Consider the following 18876-nt stretch of genomic DNA (forward strand, 5'->3'; position numbering starts at 1 on the left):
ACGTCTGTTCCTTTCTTGTAGGCCGACACGGAATCCTGAATGAAAACAATGTATAGTGTGATCAATACCTTAGAAGTAGGGTAATGTTATTGTCCCATTGCTGACTTCTTTCATTGGATAGCTGATAATTCATGTTTCTTAACCGTGACCTTGAATTACTAGTGACACCAACCACTGCACTTATTGCAATGTGTCCTTTTTGTTTTCTTTTCCTTACAAAGCAAGTTTGTCGTTTCCATATACTGTACTGAATCTTAAAAAAAAAAAAAAAAAAAAGGAATTCTTCAATTTAGGTAAAATTAATTTGGGTTCGTTGCCAGACCGGTTGTATGTGGAATAGAAAATCGTGTTCGTGGATTCTCCCATTTTCGCTAGCCTCCTGTGTGAGTTTTTCCTGGGATTTCCATATTCACACCAGGCAAATGCCGGGACGGAACATAACATAGTCCCAGGTTGCTCCCTTTCTTCCCCATTCCATTTTTCCTTTCCAATTACCTGGGCAGTATTATCGCCGAGTGACGTCATCCCTGATATGTATGACGGGTTAACATGGCCATAGGTACCGAAAGTCCAGAATTTAGTGCGTAATCCTAATTCCAGTTTTCTTATTTGGCCAATTCTCACCACTAATAATTGGGGAAAAAATTGAAATTTTATTTCATTACCGCGTGAAATGCTCTGATGCCAGGTACATCTGACACGCTGGTCATAGATTAGAGACCTGCGCGGGCCGGGCTTGGGCGGGCCGACTCTGTTATTTCTTTGGGCTGGGCCAGGCTTGGGCGGACCGACACTGATTTCTCTTCAGGTCGAGCCGGGCTGGGGCCGATTAATTGCAATTCTTTAATGATTATTGACTTGCGTTAAACGATAATTAGAATAAAGGCAAACGTTGAAGAAGTGTGCCCGTGAAAAATGTTACAAAATGAAACTTTTAAAATTTATCGGGCCCGGGCCGGGTTTGGGCCTAGAATTTCAAAAAAAAACTTATCGCGCCGGGCTGAGCCGGACCTAGGAACATTCGGGCTGGATTGGGCTCGGGCCGAAAAATTCGGCCCGTGCATGTCTCCATCATAGATATATAGTTAAATATCAATAATAACAATAATAATAAGCATTTTTGACCTTTCACACAAAGAAAGATATTTAGTTAGTACTTTAATTTCTAAAAGTTTCCACTCCAAGCGAATATTAAAACTATTTAATCTCCTTTTTCATCTATCTGTAAATTGATAGAAAAATTTTATTTGCACGTGATGCCGCTCCCATTAAAAAGAAAGTATCATATCTTGACTGTCTTCTGCCCTCCCCTCTTTCTAAGTCGGTCTCTGTATATCTTATAACAGCTCTTCATTCATAAGAACAATAATATAAATATGTTCTCTTTTTAATCTTAAAAAAAACGCGAATTTGATGTGGCGCCAATTATCTGCAATAACTTTATTTTTTTCTTTCTGAAAATAAAAGAAGGAAAAAAGAAAAGAAGCTAAAAAGGAAATAAAATATTTTTTCTTTTAAATTTGCCGACTGTGATTGACTGACAAGTCGGTGAACTACGAACAGCATTAGCTTATCACAAAAGCCTTCAAAGCAATGAGATCACAGAGAAATGCCGCAGAAATTAAAAAAAAAAAAATGAAGAAGCTATGTGTGTGTGTGTATGTATGTATGTAAACGCTTTACTGTACACGCAGCGTTTAAAATATTACTTCTTTTTGTATTTGTAATGTAAACATTAATTTTAAAAGCTAAAAGATGAGCTTTTTTTTTTAGTGTACTAATATAATTATATAGCAAAGGCGGACGTTTCTAATCATTTATCACATTTACATGTTTGCTTATTGAACAGTTATAAACTTCATTTTTATTATTATTATTATTTTTAAAGTGCATTAAGAATATTGACTGCTAGCGTTTGGTGTTCTGGGTGTATCGGAGCATTGGACCATGAACAAAAATTTTAAGAATCTCTTGTTACCTTTTTTTTTTTTTTTTTTTTTTTTATCTTTCAGGTCATCGTTTTAAACATGATATAAAATATTACAGTTAGTTTTCCACACGAGAAGAGAAACCCTTATTTTTCGTCTCGTCTCATTTCTTGTTGAAGTAACGTCTCGTCTCGATTCTCAATGGATTCTTTCTTGTAAAGTTATGTACAAAATATATGCCTTTTTTTTTTTTTGCCAGTTTCATCTAAAAGATATCAGAAATTCTTCCGCGACACAATAGGTTCACGAAGGATATGTGACATGCCCTTTAGCCCGTATTTATTGTTAGAGTACACTGTATAATGTCTAGAGCTCTCATATTTCAAGTGTGCCCCTGTTAGCGTTGCTGTCGATGTATGTTTTCCCGCTCCTCCCTCGAAAGAGGAGGGACAAGTCCACTGTGGACAAAATCATTCAACAGTTGAATGCGGGCAAGGGTTCCCACAGTGAATTGTTTCGCGGACTTCGCTATGTAGCCTACGATCTTTACTTGCCAAGACATTAACGACAGAATGACGAATTGGCAACACAACCGAGGTCATTCACTTCTTCCCCCAAAGCAAAGGGAAGATTCCCTCCATATGACGTAGGCGGAGGCGGGGGCAAAGTGTGTTTCACATATTTTCCGAGGGCATACTTGAAACAGAAAGGCTCTAGTGGGGCATCTTTAAAAGTTGATAAATGCTTTACATTATGTTTGTATTATAATCACTTTATCAATTTATAGTTTTTATACTGTGAATCGTGTAACACTAGAACAGTGTTTGAGAACTAATATACGTGGATGAACTATTATTGCCTGCGAGACTCGAGCTATTTCTCGAAAACAGGACGAGAATTTCAATGCTTTTCGTGTCATCTCGAGATTGAAAAAGGTACTTCTTATCTCGTGGACAACATGGATGTTATTTCCGTTGGTTACTTCAAGATATGTAAATTTTAAGGCACTCTTCGGGATTTGCTTCGAGGGACTAGTGGAAAAATAAGTATACTGGAAATCCTCCATAAAGAAAGTCGTCCGTAGAAATCAAATGAAACCTGAAGCTTTTTATTCACGAGGGACGGGAAAATATTCTCCTCTGAAAGTGTAAATTATGAAATTAACAATACCTGCGATCCAGGGATTGAACCAGGGGTCCATCGCACTAGATAAGAGTACAGTACTATTGAGCCACCGCGACCCCTTCCTCGTGGTTTGGTTTTGAAATTAAATATTATTACACATGATTTTCGTGTGTATATAGCTGCATAACTACGCGTCTCTCAGTTAGAGTTCTGTACAAATTTTGGTTTTGCAAGTAAAATACGTGGAAAGTTCTTTTTTTTAAAATCCAGGAACACTTTATATACAATACAATGTATATATATTATATGTATCATTGTATGTAAATAACTTATCATTTTAATATATCCATGTGTTTATCACGTAGATTATGTGTTTTGTAAGAAATTTGCCTTCGCAACAATTACGCGAGTTGGTTTATATGTTAACTATATAGGCCCTATATTTTAATTCCATAATCAAGCAAAAAAAAAAAAATTACTACCGTAGCCTATACACATTTATATACACATGTAATATTAGTACCGTAGAAGTTACCATTATGTGTTAGATATTGTGAAACTCCAGATTGGAGTTCTTTTATATTCAAAACAGAATGTTGAGAAAAGATATGCACATTTGTGTTTTATAATGGTGCGGCAGCATTACTATATAACCTCTCAACTTTCGTCATTTGCGACAACGCTTCTTTGTACTTTCAATTTAGATCACATTAACCGCATTTTTTTTCTCTTGCAAGTTTTTTTTTTTTCTAGACGGAAAAATTTACATAACACGTACACAAGTAATTTGAATTATTCATGGTTTTTTTTCTATAACGTGGCGTGATATCTCTTAATCTTGCTTTTTTATCTCTCTCTCTCTCTCAAGATAGTCTGAATTATTTGCGAAGAGTAGTTAGAAGAAATGAAAATATGTTTGTTCTGCATGTTTCACACCAGAACTGGTTTTGTTTCGTTTGTTATTATGGCCGCTGTGTTGACATGGAGAAGCATTGGAATGCAAATCAAAGTGGAAGTTTTTAAAATAAAAAAAAAAAGGAAAAAGGTCGGGGAGATAGTTCTCGCTTGAGTTGCATAAATGCTCGTTTTCTGCTACCGTCTTGGTTGCTACTGTTTTTTTTTTTCTTTCTTGTTACAACACTTTATGTATTATACAGGGTGTTAAGAAACAACTACCAAACGTTCTTAATTCAAATTAAAGAACTGAGTGGTATGGTATGTAATAGTATTTTCCCACGAGACGGAATGAGACGAGAAACTTCCGTGTCGTTTACGCCTTGATTTCGTTCTCAGTTTCATCCAGAAGTCAGCGCCACGAGGGGCTCACGAAAGGTGTAATATACCAACGTTTATACCACATTCACTATTGGAATATATTGTGTACCGCGATAGTACTCTTTTCCAGATCATAAGTAATATGTGTATCAAGTCTGGTTAAAATTGCTCCGGGCGTTCAAGAGTTCTGCTGGACCATACACACACACATACATCCATATATAGGATTTATGAACAAAGTACAGTTCCAGAAGCAACTGAACGTCAGTATTCACTGGAATATTTAACAAATCTAAGAGATGATAACATTATTATTATTATTATTATTATTATTATTATTATTATTATTATTATTATTATTATTATTATTATTACACTTTCATTGAAATAAATATTCTAAGTAGGAAAGGGAGTCAATTATTTCTCATAAACGTATTCTCCCCGTGCGAAGAACGTCTATTTCAGTTAGTAAATTAATAAAATGCTACGTTTATGTGTTTCTTAGCGAATTATTTTCAACGATGTTTTCTCGAAGATAATAAGCACAAGAAACGTGTCGTTTCACCGGTCGATTCCGAATTTTGTATAGAGTTGCCAGTTCTCATTGAAATTTTCAGAGAACATGTTATTTTTCTCTAGCGTTTTAGGAGTCATTTTGATCGCATAAAATTAACATTGTCGCTAGGGCGTTCATATCCTTGTGTTAGGCAACCAGTAGAAGAGTTGTGTATAGCAGGTTGACGAACATTGCAGGCGTGTTGCTATAATCTGAATGGCAACTTTAAAAGGCCTGTACGACCGCAATGAGGCTCGGATATGGATTTGTAAGAAAAATATTTCCATTAGACGATCCCTTTTCCAAGCTGCACACAAAAACCCTATCATCTATATATTAAGATGCTACTTTTATATGTTTGACTATAGCAATTCGCTCTCTTTGTGAGGCTTTAGTTGTGTCTGTGAAATGGTCATGTACAGATACAGTGAGGAAGTGGGTAGGAGATACATGCACATATTAGAATTATGTGATGTGTAGACAGTCCAGGTTAAGTTAATTATCAATTAAAACAAAATATTACTGAATCTTAGGAGGTAGTGGTCGCAAGTTTAGAAAGCCAGAAAGAATAATGATTAAAGCCAATGTGCTGAGCGCAAACCATACCATAGTAAAAGACGCCTGGATGACGGTGGGCCTTCAGCAACAGGTAATTTACAATATTTTAGATGGATTTTCTATAAAATGCATTTAGAAACTGTTGTTTACTGCTTACCAAAAATCAGTTTCCAAAGCGTAATTTTTGGCAAGCATGGATAAAGTTTTTTTTTTTTTCACATCCCTCAGAACAAAGAGTGATGAAACATGTATGTTGCGCCCTCGTGTGTGTGTGTGTGTATGTGGCATATGTTCAAAGTTGTAAACAATTGAGAGGCAGAACTTTGAGTTGAAAGTGGGATAAAAAGTAGAAGAGGAAGGACTCAGTGGAAGTTAAAATAAAACACGAGAAAGAAGAAGAAGAAAGCTAACAAGGAGCGGCGAGTGCTGTCTGTCCTCGTTGGCTAGCGGACAGACAGACGTCTGGATAAATGGATAGTCGTCTTCTTGAATCTATCTACACGAACCTTTCAACCTTTCTCCTGTACATCAGACATCTGCCAAGTCTTTTGAAGTTCGCCGCCGGAACCTATACTCCACAGAGTGGCTCCTTCAACACATTTTTCCGTCTTCACCTCTTCAGAACAGCACACACACAAAATAGGCACATACGAATAAATACGTACCTTTCATATATTCATACACATTGCAGAGGTGAGGTGATCGGTCTGTAGTGTGCCTAATCAAAGATGGCCTTCTGGTATATGTATATACGTATTTCTGGCTCACAGCCTAGTTTAATGCCATGTCGTCACTTCGGACTCCGGAACTGGGTATAATTATCTATGTACAATTAAGTACAAAGTGGGCGGAAGCTTTTAACGTATTTCTGGTCAAGCAAGTAGCAACATTTAATGGTAAAAGAAGATTACTTACTTCCAAGGAAGAGAGAATCGGGAATAGTATTTCTTTTTCCCTGTTTATGTAGGAATGGTTTTGACGAAGGAGCCCGCGTGCGGACAATTTTCGTGTCGGCTGTCTAATTGTCAATTTCTAGATGTAGTTGTCCCTGTTGTGCGAAATGCTGTTGGTACTAACCAAGAATGCGTGTAACTAATATCTGGAATACTGGAAAAGGTTGGAAAATTACTCCTTTCCGTATTGACTTCGCTAATATCTGGTCCCGCCTTCCATTTCCACTAAGGTCTCAACTCCCTGTAATGTAATGAATATCCTGGGACATTAAAACTGAATAAATTGTGTTGTGTCTTTTCACAGAACTAAAATAAAAACCATGGCGATAGTAATACTCGTACGGGAATTTGTAGTACATTTTAATTTTACAAACGAACTGCATGTTTAGAGCGCATGCATTTGGTGCGTCTCGGTGAATTTTTGGTGTTGGATGAGCACTATGATACCCAGATTTACCATATTGTTATGGAGGCCTATGTACTGTCCACACATCGCTCTGCTTAAAGCGATATTAGCTTTAAAGGGCCCGGTGTTTAGATTCATAAAGCATTGCCAAATTGTTGTATTTACTTTGTTACAATTCCTTTTGTAAATACTTCCATCACAGAACAGTATCGTATATCTGAACACCGTGTTCTTTGCACGGGAAGAATAATGTTTATGCAGCACGAACAATTTGTTCGGCGTTGCCCCATGCCCGTTAAAGAATTCAAAGATCTGGAAGATATGCAACCTGGACAACGGGGAAAACTAGTGGGTTGCCTACCTCACATGCATGATTCGCTGTACATAGTAAAACCTGTCTTCAACGGACCCTTTATTAAACGGAAAACTGTCTTAAACGGAAATATTTCACGGTCCCATGAATTTTGTAGAACAAAACGTGTAAAACTCCATTAAGCGGAAACTGTGTTACGCGGACAACGGAAAGAAAAATAAACATTTAACGGAAAATTCTGAGTTCCGGACTACAGCGTTTAAAAGATGTTTAGACATTCAGTGAGACATATACATTACACTGTCTGCGATAAAATGTTCGTTCTTTTGTTAAATATTTCTGGACAGTGTTGACCTTCCCCAACCACTACTCATATTGACCCCCACAAATTGTCCTTAATCCCCGCAACTTAATCAAGAATCATACGGAATGTCGGAAAGAAGAAAACGAGATAGAGGAAGAAGAGGAATAGGATACCGAGTTCCAAAAAGAGTGTAGAATAAATACATACCAAGATTCTCAGAAGTTTAAAGGAACTGCAAAAATTTGCCTTACGAAAAATTGATTCTGATTCACTTAGTATAATTTCTCAGGCTATAGTGTATGCGGAAAGTCAAGCAGCCAAGCAACAATGTACACAGAAATCCTGCTTGGCTATTAGAAAAATAAAGAAAACGTGTGCACAGCATATTTTGTATTCATTTTAATTTTTTTGTGTATTTATTCGTGGAAGAAAGAAGTACTGTAATCGAACAATGTACGTACACCAATATATTTTCCCAGTATGCCCCTTTATAAGCATGTATTTTTTTTTTTTTTTTTTTTTTTAAGAAAGGAAAGGTCTACCTCCACTAAGCGGAAACCTGACTTTAACGGAAATTTTTGCAAGTCCCGATCGATTCCGCTAAAGACAGGTTTCACTGTATCTTATTTAAATTTTTTTTTATAAAGTTTGATCCACTTTGTCCCTCTCGAGTGGATTAAAAAAAAAACTGCTTCGTACACCTTTACATCTAGTAAAAATCTGTCTGTTTACAAACTTTCGTAGCTTAAGGTGACTTCTCCCTATGCGAAAATCTAATGACAGACACCTACAGGCGTTCTTTTATCTAACATAAATAAAACAAACAGTTTGTGTGCTGTCAGTCGGTATGTGTGCGGCTTTGGTACCAGACGAGTGGACCAAGAGTTTCCAATTTTTGGTCAAGGATACCTTGGTCCAGACTACAGACCAAGACGAAGCGGTTTTTTTTTTTTTTTTCAAAATTCGAACTAGAAGGGTCTCAGGGGGAGCGTTTACCGGGACGTAAAAAACTAGTAGAAATTGGCCGATATTAGTGTCAAATTCATAGATTTCGCAGTTGCTGAGATTGATGGTGAAACTCCAATCGCAAAAAACTTCCAAATTCACCCCATTCGGTTGCGGACAGGGAGTCACAGGGGGGGGGGATACCGAGAGATGTAAAAGTAATCCAAAATGACCGATATTAATGTCAAATCCATAGTTCTCGCGGTCACTATTAATGGAAGCGATGACTTTCAAATTCAGTTACCATTGTATGCGGGTCCGTGGTTACCTGCGGGGAAGGGGGGGGTACCGAGACATACAGTATAAAAATAATCCAAAATGACCTATATTAGTTTTAAGTACATAGTTTTCGCGGTTGCTGAGATCAATGTTGATACTCCCACAGGCGTTGACTTCCAAATACAGTCCCCATCGGCTGAGGGCCAGATACGTTTTTTTTTTTTTTTTTAATTCTAACCAGGGGGTTTCAGGGGGCGTCTACCGGGATATGTAAAAGTAGTAGAAAATGACTGATTTTTTTCCTTTCGTTGTTCAGTTTGTTTACGTAGATATTTTATCTGACCTAGGGGCGGATCCAGGGGGGACGAACCCCTCAATAAGAGGAAACATTCTTATTTTATTTATAAATAGAACCCATCCCAAAGTTTGGAGCTCTTAAAAGTAGTAATATTACAACTCATCGCCCCCGAGAAGTCCGTCTTGGATCCGCCCCTGATCTGACCCCTGCGAAGAATGGATATTTCAGCTAGTATATTAATAAGGATAGTTAATAATATATATATGCTATTCAAACATTATAGAGAACATTTAATATAATATTTTTATGAGGACGTTGATTGAATGAGCCATTATCCCATACGCCTTGCCTATGGAAGCAAGAACGAATATATGAGTTTGTAGTTATTGGCTTGAAGGAGAGGAGGGAATGAAAAGAAAGGGAAAGAGAAGGGGAAAGGCGACCAACGGTTTTAATTACCGAATTTATTGCGTTTAAGGTCCAATGGAGAGCAGCGTTGCATTTATCTTTTCAGATCAAACGACCATGAGAAAGAAAGATATATTATGCAATTGACTATAATTGTGATAGTGGAAATAAAAAAAAAAAATTGGGGAGAATAAAAATCGTGCTCTGTCACCATTGAATGTGTGTTTTACTAGCAGTCCTGTCGAGGTTTTGATGACTGGTCGTTGTGGGAGGGGGGAAGTGGCGAATGAATATATTAGTTGGCGAAAGTTTGTATTTGGTTACAGTTTGTATACACATCACGAACATGTTTTTGCTTTCGAGTAATAACAAAAGGGCTAGCTGATTATCATTTGTTCTGCAGTGTCTGATTTCAACAGCAGGTGTGTTGTGGTGCTCAACAGTTAATATAGAGTACATCAAGTTCCCATGTCACTGTCACATCGTGATTTTGCCATTAAGCACTAGTTCCGTGGAACAGGAACACTTTGAGTCCTGTTTTAGGAAGTTTCTAAATCCATACCTTGCTTCGCTCCGCAACCATTTGTACCGCCATCCAATTTTAACAGAAAACTGCATATCTCTTCGTGTTTCTTTTTGTATACTTTGTACTCGTCTCCGTGCATTCTCTTCCCAGTTTCCGTTGAAAAATAAATCATGTACCGTTACTTCGTTCCTTTCAGTTCAGAGTTAAAAGTGGATTCGTGAAGGAATGGAGCGAAAGTGTTTGTTTTTTAAAAAACACAGTCTATCTATACCTACAAATTTTGCCTCGAAACTCCCCAAATTCAACTTTGACGGCTAACAGCGTTGTTACGGGACAGTGGTGTGAATTTCTAGAAGCTGTAAAGATTGGAGTATTTTTTAAAGTTATCAAACATAGGAAGAAAATAGAAGCACGAACATACGTACGTAGAAAGGAGACAAGGCATATATATAGATACACACATAATGTAGTGGTCCTTAAAATTTCGCATTTGTGGAAGTACATGGTTTTAAGAAGCTCAGAGGTTTAGACACAAAGCGTCCACATATCCTGTTCCTAGCCAATCCAGTTTTTACTTCCTCAAACCTCTCTCCTAAGTCTGGCCATAGGCCTATTGCATAGTCTTTTTAACAAGAATTCTTTATTCTAGACTATGCATAAAATTTACGTACAGCCATCGTCTTTTTGTTCACCCCTTGCTTCCCATTAGCTTTCCCATATAGTATTTTATTCCATAGTTAATTAATTCACTGCACCAAATAAGAGGCTATATGGGGCGTGATGGAAAGAAGGTGAGCAAAAACATGATGGCTGCACGTAAATTTTACGCATGGCAGTACTCTATAAGAGGTAAACCTTGCGTGAATTCACAAGTGAGATCTACTTACGTTAGTGAGATCAAATGGTGGTGGAAAATGATGAGTAGCAAAGGAAATAGTATGGGTGTAGCAATGGCTGTAGGTCCATCCTAATTACGCATACATTTTCTTTCAAGTACACCCCATTGTGGTTCTTTCAGGTAGCCTCGATTATACAGATAAAGAGCCCAAAATGTCCGAAGACTTCCATTATTGTTCAATTCTTCTTTTTACGGGAAAATCGTCTGTTAAAAAATAATGAAATGTGCTCTTTTGAATTATCTTATACGATCAATAATTGAAAACGGGAAAGTATGATCTAACACTTGTGTTTTCAAATAGACTTATTTATTGATAACACTGTATCGCTTAAAAAACAAAAAAAGCCAACCAGATTACGAAACTCAATCACGGAACCTCGTGAATACGGAGCAATAACACCCATATACGCCAAATCTCTTGTTTATTTGCATTCTTATGACTTACTTTGAATACCAAAATCCTAACACTTTCTCCTTCAGATAACCTATCCAGAGCACAAATTATGAGAACGCAACGCAACCATTACTCTGATGGAAACATGATATAAATTATTCTGTTCATGGTAAAAGTTTATCATTAACCTTGTTGTATCGCCCGTGTTATCTCCTGGCGGATAAATTACAATACATATAGCTTCACAAAGTGTGCAGTGGAGATGATAAGGCCAGCAAACATATTTGCATGCTGTGCTTTGTTACTTACGAACGTTTTCGACGTTAAACATGACACATGCATTTGCAGCACGCTACTTTATGAAATTTTCCCTGCTGGTTTTGTATGAACGTCCCAGCGTATTTGCAGAGGATTTTCGTTGCAAATAATGAGTTGCATCTAATGTTATTTTGCAACTCTTGAGTGATCCTATTTTCAGCATTATCATCATACAGCATTAAAAAAAAAAAAAAAATAAGAATTCTTCCATCTGTGGAAACTGCAAATTGAAGAGCCTCTATGGCCATGTCAGCCCGTCATGACACTACCTGGGGAATTGGGAAGGAAGGAACCATTATGTTAAGCCACATTGCCACGTTAGAAGAACTGTAATGTAAGCAATGTTAAAGATATATTTCACAGAGTATATCTTACAAATAATGGAACTTATGCTTACCTTCGTGTGCTTTTTCTTAGAAATTTACAAATTCTTTCACATTACAGTAATTGTTACTCTTTTACAATTTTTTTTTTTTCAAAATATTAATTTACCATTTTCTCCCAGGAATAAAGTTTAAAATGTAAGTGGCTATAGTTTCAGAGCATTGAAATCCATGCTTTTACAAACGTGGCGTGTTTGTGTTAAGTGGACCTAAAATTTCACTTTCCCATAACTCACTCAATTTCGGCACTTTTTACAAGTAGAATAATTATGAAACACCCTGTGTATATATAAAACGACCAAACAAATAACGTGACCACACCAGCCCATATTATACTATCTGGTTGCAGATACTATTTGTATAGTTATCCTATATTTTTTTCCCTCGTTATCCGTGATTATTTTTGGGTCATCCTAGTATTAAAAAAAAAAAAAATCTGATTTAGTCCCCATTTGCAGTTCAGTTACCTGTACTTGCCTTGCCCGGCGATTTGATCTCCTTTCATCGTTGGTTTTTATATATACGTATGTGTGTGGATTGAAGAGTCGGGAGGCGCGACAGAAAAAAAACGAGTGACGATCTCTTCGTTTGTGGTCGTAAAAGACGGTCGGCAGAAGAACAAAGGATAAGAGGCCGAGAGATAGCGGTATAGAAATCCCTTGTTTATGCCTGTAATCCAGAGATAGTGGCAGCCTTTGAGTACAGCCGATTGTAAAGCTTATTATCAAACGTACTAGACATGGCTATTTGAACACTCACAAGCTTATCAAAAATACACTCATCTTCCCTTCCTTGGTAGGATACCTGTTCGCTGTTTATTTTTACTATCTCCTACAATTAGGATTTTACACTTGCTCTCTTAAATTGGCACTAGGATACAATTTTTGAAATGTTTTTTAGAGTGCAGTGCCCCATACTTTACAAGGTTAGAATGCGTGCATTTGTGTGATCGCCGATTGAATGAAACATAAAAACTTAATGGTGTCAGTTTGTGTTCTTATGGAACACCTGGCTTATGAAGAGTGAGACCAATATTAACATGGGCTTCAATCCACGACCGGTGCACAGGCCTTCATGCAAGATCAACTTCCTATAGGTCGTTCCCCACCAAACTATTTTGCCTCTACATTAGAGCTGGTTCATAGAAAATAACGGTCCTGTCTAGGAAGGAAGAAAAAATGGTTTGTGGTAGGCAATGTGCTGGCCACTACTACCTAAGGAACCAAGCTATCTGGCCGAAATAACTTTTCATGTACTATAGTTATAGTGCCAGACACTCTCACATAAAATAGTTCCAGATATAGTTATGAAGTCGCTTTATACTGAAAATAATACTAAAACATTGGAAAGGGATCTTCATATACATATTTTGAGGTTCGATCCTAGTTTTTACGCATACCAGTGCAGAAAAGGGCTTGTGTATAGCCCGCTCTCCCCAGTTCTTTGTCACTGGAACTGGAGGAGTCACTACTACTACTAGTGCTACTACTACTACTACTACTTATATCGAGAACAGAACCCAACCAACCTCTGCGGGGCTTCTAACCCGTTCCTACTACTAGTACTACTACTACTATTGCTACTACCACTACTACTACTACTACTATCGCTGCTGCTGCTACTACTACTACTACTTATACTAAAGCTTCCTTACCACAAGATTTACATCTTAAATCTTTATAACATGCGATTCCGATTCATTATGAACTAATATGAATCGTTAGAATCACTATGATTCGTTAAAAATCACTGGGGGAGCGGGCTATACTCAATCCCAGAAAAGTGCCTGAATGGCCTGCTGTAGAATTCGGATCTGAGGAACCAACATCAACCCCGTGTAAGAAAACCCTTTTCTCCCATACGAATGACGTTTTGAGCCCGCTCTGTTTTACGTTTTACACAGCGTCATGCTTCTCATAAATATGTCCTGAAACCTTACTTGGACACATGAACGTCTATTTTCTGATAAAATGAACTATAGTGATCCTTTTGTTTCGTTTCGACCGGCTGCAGGATGTCTTTTTTAGAAGCGGAAAATAAAACATTGTGAACTTTATCTTATATTAGTGGCTGTGTTCTTTTGTTCTCTTTACTATCTCTGTGCTAAGATCGATGAATTTGTGTGTGTGTGTGTCAGTTTGTAGAGAAATTTTCATGTTGAATAATATGTTTCTTTTACTATTTTACTTTCCATCAAAGTTACTAACTCTTTTCTTCCTCCGTAACCTCCGTTCCGAGGTTTTATACCCACAGGTACAGATCTAAGTCCGTCAAGTATATCACTGCATTTTATTGTGTCGAATTGTTTTTGTTATTTATTTAATGCAATTTTAATGTAAATATTAACGAAAATAATAGATGACGATGGAAGATTGTGGATGAACTTTGATCTCCCAATTATAAACTGTGACTAAACAATAATATAACAAAGAGATGACCTAGCAATTCGGGTAGTGACGAATCTTCAAAACTCTTCGCCCAACAAGTACTGTAGTGGATCAGACGAAGTGATGAGCCTTCATGATCTATGTATTGCATAAGGACGTAAAGCAATAACACAAAACAATAGGTCAGATGCACAAGTGGCGTGCCGCTAAACATCCGGCTTCGTATAGAGTCAAAATTGAAAAAAAAATCGCTCTTTGAAGACTATGAAAGCAATGGACGTAGCAAGTCTACTTTTGTAACGTACTTTTTGGTATATGTTCAAATTATAGCTGTACAGCTATTGTTGGTATCTTGCTGTTCTTCCTCCTATCGTGGTGTTACACGGTCACTGCGCTGGAAAAGGAAAGGAACCGCCATACAGAGTGCAGTAGAGAAAAGGAGAGAAGAATGGCAATAAAGAAAGAAAGAAAAAAGAAGAAGAAGAACGCAAGCGTGACTCTCCTTCATGAAAGCTGTTTCGGTTCTTATTTACATGAAACAGAAGTTGTAATTCTGTCAGAAGTACATACACCGAAAGATCTGGCAACGCTGAAGAAGCGGCGCCAAAGAGATTCTATGAACTGGAACGTGCTACTTTTCGTTTTGTGACCACTGCGATGGGATGAAAGGAACCTCCAAATGTTGCCAGCTCTTTTTTTCACTCAACTCTTTACATTCTAAAAGCACATATCCTTCATACAGCAGTCAATTTCTAGAGTATTTCCCTTTACATTACAAATTACTATGAAGGATTGGTTGTTATGTTACAGCAAATAGAGCAGTTCGACATGCTTATTTGGCAAGTTATTGCCAGTGCTACATAATCGAGTATCGGCACTCATTTTGTGGCTTTACGGCGGTCTAGAATCTTAAGTTACTGGAATAATGATCCACATAGAAGGTTCAGAAGCATTTGTAGTTTTGTCTGATTTGAATCCATTGCTTTTGCAGCCCATAAGATGCCCAATTGTACCTCGAAAAATATGCGTTTATTCACACTGGTTCACATTGGAATTATTTCGGGTTTCGGAAATGAAGCATTAGAAATTTGGCCGATGTTAAAGTATATTTTCTTTGGAAATCCCCAAGACACATTGCACATATTTCATTATAAATTATTATCATGAAATATCTCTTTAGTATTTCATTCTGTACGGTTGCGAAACATGGTCGCTTTCTCTGGGGAAAGAACGTAGACTGAAAGTATTTGAGAACAAGATTCTGAGACGAATATTCGGACCCGCAGAAATAGGAATAGGAAGTAGAAACTGTATGCAATTGGCTAGGGATAGAAGTCAGTGAAGAGCTGTTGTGAACGCGGCATTGAACCTTTAAGTTTTATAAGCCACAGTGCTAGGTAGTTAGTTTCTCAGCACACTTTAATTTTCCGAGATAAACACTCTATAGATGTATTGAGAATGCTCTGCCTTCTGCAGACATACTTTTAAAAGTCTCGAGAGTATTTTGACAATGTTCCAATATGTTCTTTGGACATCTAAGGAATGTCTTTTGTTGTGAATTACTTTGAAAAGAAAGCAAAAGCAAACAATCCGAAGCGTGAATTCTTTACCTTCCTCCATATTAATCATACCAGTATTTGGCATCAACCAGACATGTAGGTCTAGGTAGAAATTTATTTCGAAAGGGGGGGGGGAGATCAAAATAAATGTGAGGATAAATTATATTCAAATTTGTAAATCATTCGTAAAATTAGACTAAATTTACCGAAAAGTTGGGATTTTGGGAAGGAGGGGAGTCGAGACCCATTCCTGCGTTCCTCCTATCATCAGCTATGGGGAGATGCAATCGTAGATTATATAATGGCAGTCTTTTACTTTTTTTAGTATATATATATATATATATATATATATATATATATATATATATATATATATATATATAGTGTTGGATCCAGGATATGATCAAGGGAGGGGCTAAAACATAGTTTGCCGTTTTATCCAGTGTAAACCTGAACATCAAGGGGGGCTATAGCCCCTATTGCCCTCTCCTTGGATCCGCCACAGTATATATATATATATATATATATATATATATATAATATATATGGAAACAAAATTATGAAAAGAAAAGAATTCTCTCGTTTCAGTGATTTCTCTAATTAAACCAAAATTTTAACGGAATCTTGTCCAAAGATAAGACATAGCAATCTCTAGATATCACAGATTTGAACAACAAAATATACAAAATATATAATGCTCGAAAGTAAATTCTAATGTGCAGTTTTCGAAGAAAACAAACTTTTATGCCCATCTCATGCAGTTGGTAATTTTGGATTGTGCTGGAATAGATTTATATATACAGGGGTAAGAGTGGATCTGAAAAAGTAAAGGGACGCATGACGTCACGCCGTCGCCCGTGCCTAACTTTGCCTACTGTAACTTTATCAGAAAGTGAGGGGACGCCACAAATTTTCTGGAAGCGGGGGGGACGTCGTCACCCGCGTTCCCTATAGTAGTAGTGGTCCGCGTATGGCGAACTGAGTCAGCAAAAATTCCTCGATTCTGATTGGCTGAGAGAGGTCACGTGACGTTAGGCCCCGCCCACGCGGGAAATTCAAATTTTCCAGGTCACGTGGTATGACGTCATGAGTCACCCTGCGGGGAAATCCCTCATTCTCTTTTATGACCGGGATTTTTGAAATTTGTTCCCTTTTACGGGTAAGATGTGTGATTCTGATTGGTTGACAAATGTCACCCTGCGGGGAAATCCCTCATTCTCTTTTATGACCGGGATTTTTGAAATTTGTTCCCTTTTACGGGTAAGATGTGTGATTCTGATTGGTTGATAGCTGTCACGTGATTTTAGACCCTGCGATATTTGAAATTCGTTCCCTTTTACGGGTAAGATGAGTGTTTATGATTGGCTGATAGAGGTCACGTGATCTTAGGCTCTGGGATTTTTAAAATTCGTTCCCTTTTATGGGTAAGATGAGTGGTTTGGTACCTTGAATTTGATTGGTTGATAGCGGTCACATGATCTTAGACCCTGGGTTTTGAAATTTGGGTATCCTCTTTGATGAGTGCTTTGGTACCTCGATTCTGATTGGCCGACAGAGGTTACATGATCTTAGACCCGCCACACGGTGAACAGGTCACATGGTATGACGTCATGTTTTACCCTTGCGGGGAAATCCATCACTAATTCGTTTCCTTTTACGGGTAAGATAAGTGCTTTGGTACCTTGATTCTGATTGGATGATAGAGATCACGTGATTTTAGGTCCTAGGATTTTTGAAATTAGGGTGTCCTTTCTGATGTATACTTTGGTACCTCGATTCTGATTGGCCGACAGAGGTCACATGATTTTAGACCCGCCACACGATGAACAGATTACATGGGAAAACCCCTTACTTATTTGTTTTATTTTATGTGTAAGATGCGTGTTTTGGTACCTCAATTTTGATTGGTGGATAGAAGTCACATGATCTTAGCCCCCACCCCCAATGCTAGACATTCAGAGTGCTATGACGGCGATCCATCCTAGACCGGGATCTTAGAATTTAGTTCCCTTTTTATGGTTATGCGTAAAGTTCCCATGAAGGGTTCAACCTCCTCCTTAAATAACCCTTTTTTGGTATCATGATATTGTACTGAAGTTTACATTAAATATTATCGTTCTCTTTGGCAGATAAGATGATTACCAGCTTTCTTACCTTGATGGAGATCCTGTCCTTGAATTAGTAGCCTATGTCTCTGGAAGTAACAATGGTGAAAGAGGGTTGTCGCTTGTAGATTTCTTATAACACATTGTTGTGAGTTTAAGCGATTTTTTAAACGCTCAGTAAGCGCTTCAATTATGGAAACAGTGTTGCCAGATTTTTTTTTTACCGAAACTGCTCCGATTCTTTTCGAAACGGTTCCGCAGAGTGCAAGAAATTTTAAACTAAAAATTTTTTCGAACTAAAAAAAAATTGTAACTAAAAAATTTTCAAACAAAAAATTTTCGAACTAAAAATTTTGAAACAAAAAAGTTTCAAACAAAAAATTTTCGAACCCAAAAAAAATTTCGAACTAAAAAAATTGAAACAAAATTTTGTCGAACTAAAACATTTTTTAAAACAAAAGTTTCGAACTAAAGATGTAAATCACATCTAAAAATTTTCAAATCAAACTTTTTATCGAACTAAACTTTTAAAATTTTCGAACTAGAAATTTAAACCAAGTTTTAGAAAAATCCTAAGAAATGTTTCTCCAGGAATCGAACTCAGGTTTTTCAAACCAAAGATGTGTATGCTAACCGCTTAAATGAATTCGGTTTTAATCGATCTTGGTGGGTTTCGAACCATGGTCCTTGAAAAGGATACACATATACTTTAAGAAAATAAATCTGACAGTGTAACGCTTCTCAAATCAAACTTTTTATCGAACTAAACTTTTAAAATTTTCGAACTAGAAATTTAAACCAAGTTTTAGAAAAATCCTAAGAAATGTTTCTCCAGGAATCGAACTCAGGTCTTTCAAACCAAAGATGTGTATGCTAACCGCTTAAATGAATTCGGTTTTAATCGATCTTGGTGGGTTTCGAACCATGGTCCTTGAAAAGGATACACATATACTTTAAG

The 18876-nt window shown here is 37.2% G+C and overlaps 1 protein-coding gene across 1 annotated transcript in view; it reads left to right on the plus strand.

Annotated features, from left to right (window-relative positions):
* nkd (NKD inhibitor of WNT signaling pathway naked cuticle) overlaps positions 1-18876 on the plus strand; it is a 266099-nt gene that overhangs the window by 181837 nt on the left and 65386 nt on the right. The gene's annotated exons all lie outside the window — the stretch shown is intronic.

This window comes from Thermobia domestica, chromosome 1 (assembly GCF_964235325.1).
Source record: "Thermobia domestica chromosome 1, izTheDome1.hap1.1, whole genome shotgun sequence".
In the NCBI taxonomy this organism is placed as follows: Eukaryota; Metazoa; Arthropoda; class Insecta; order Zygentoma; family Lepismatidae; genus Thermobia; species Thermobia domestica.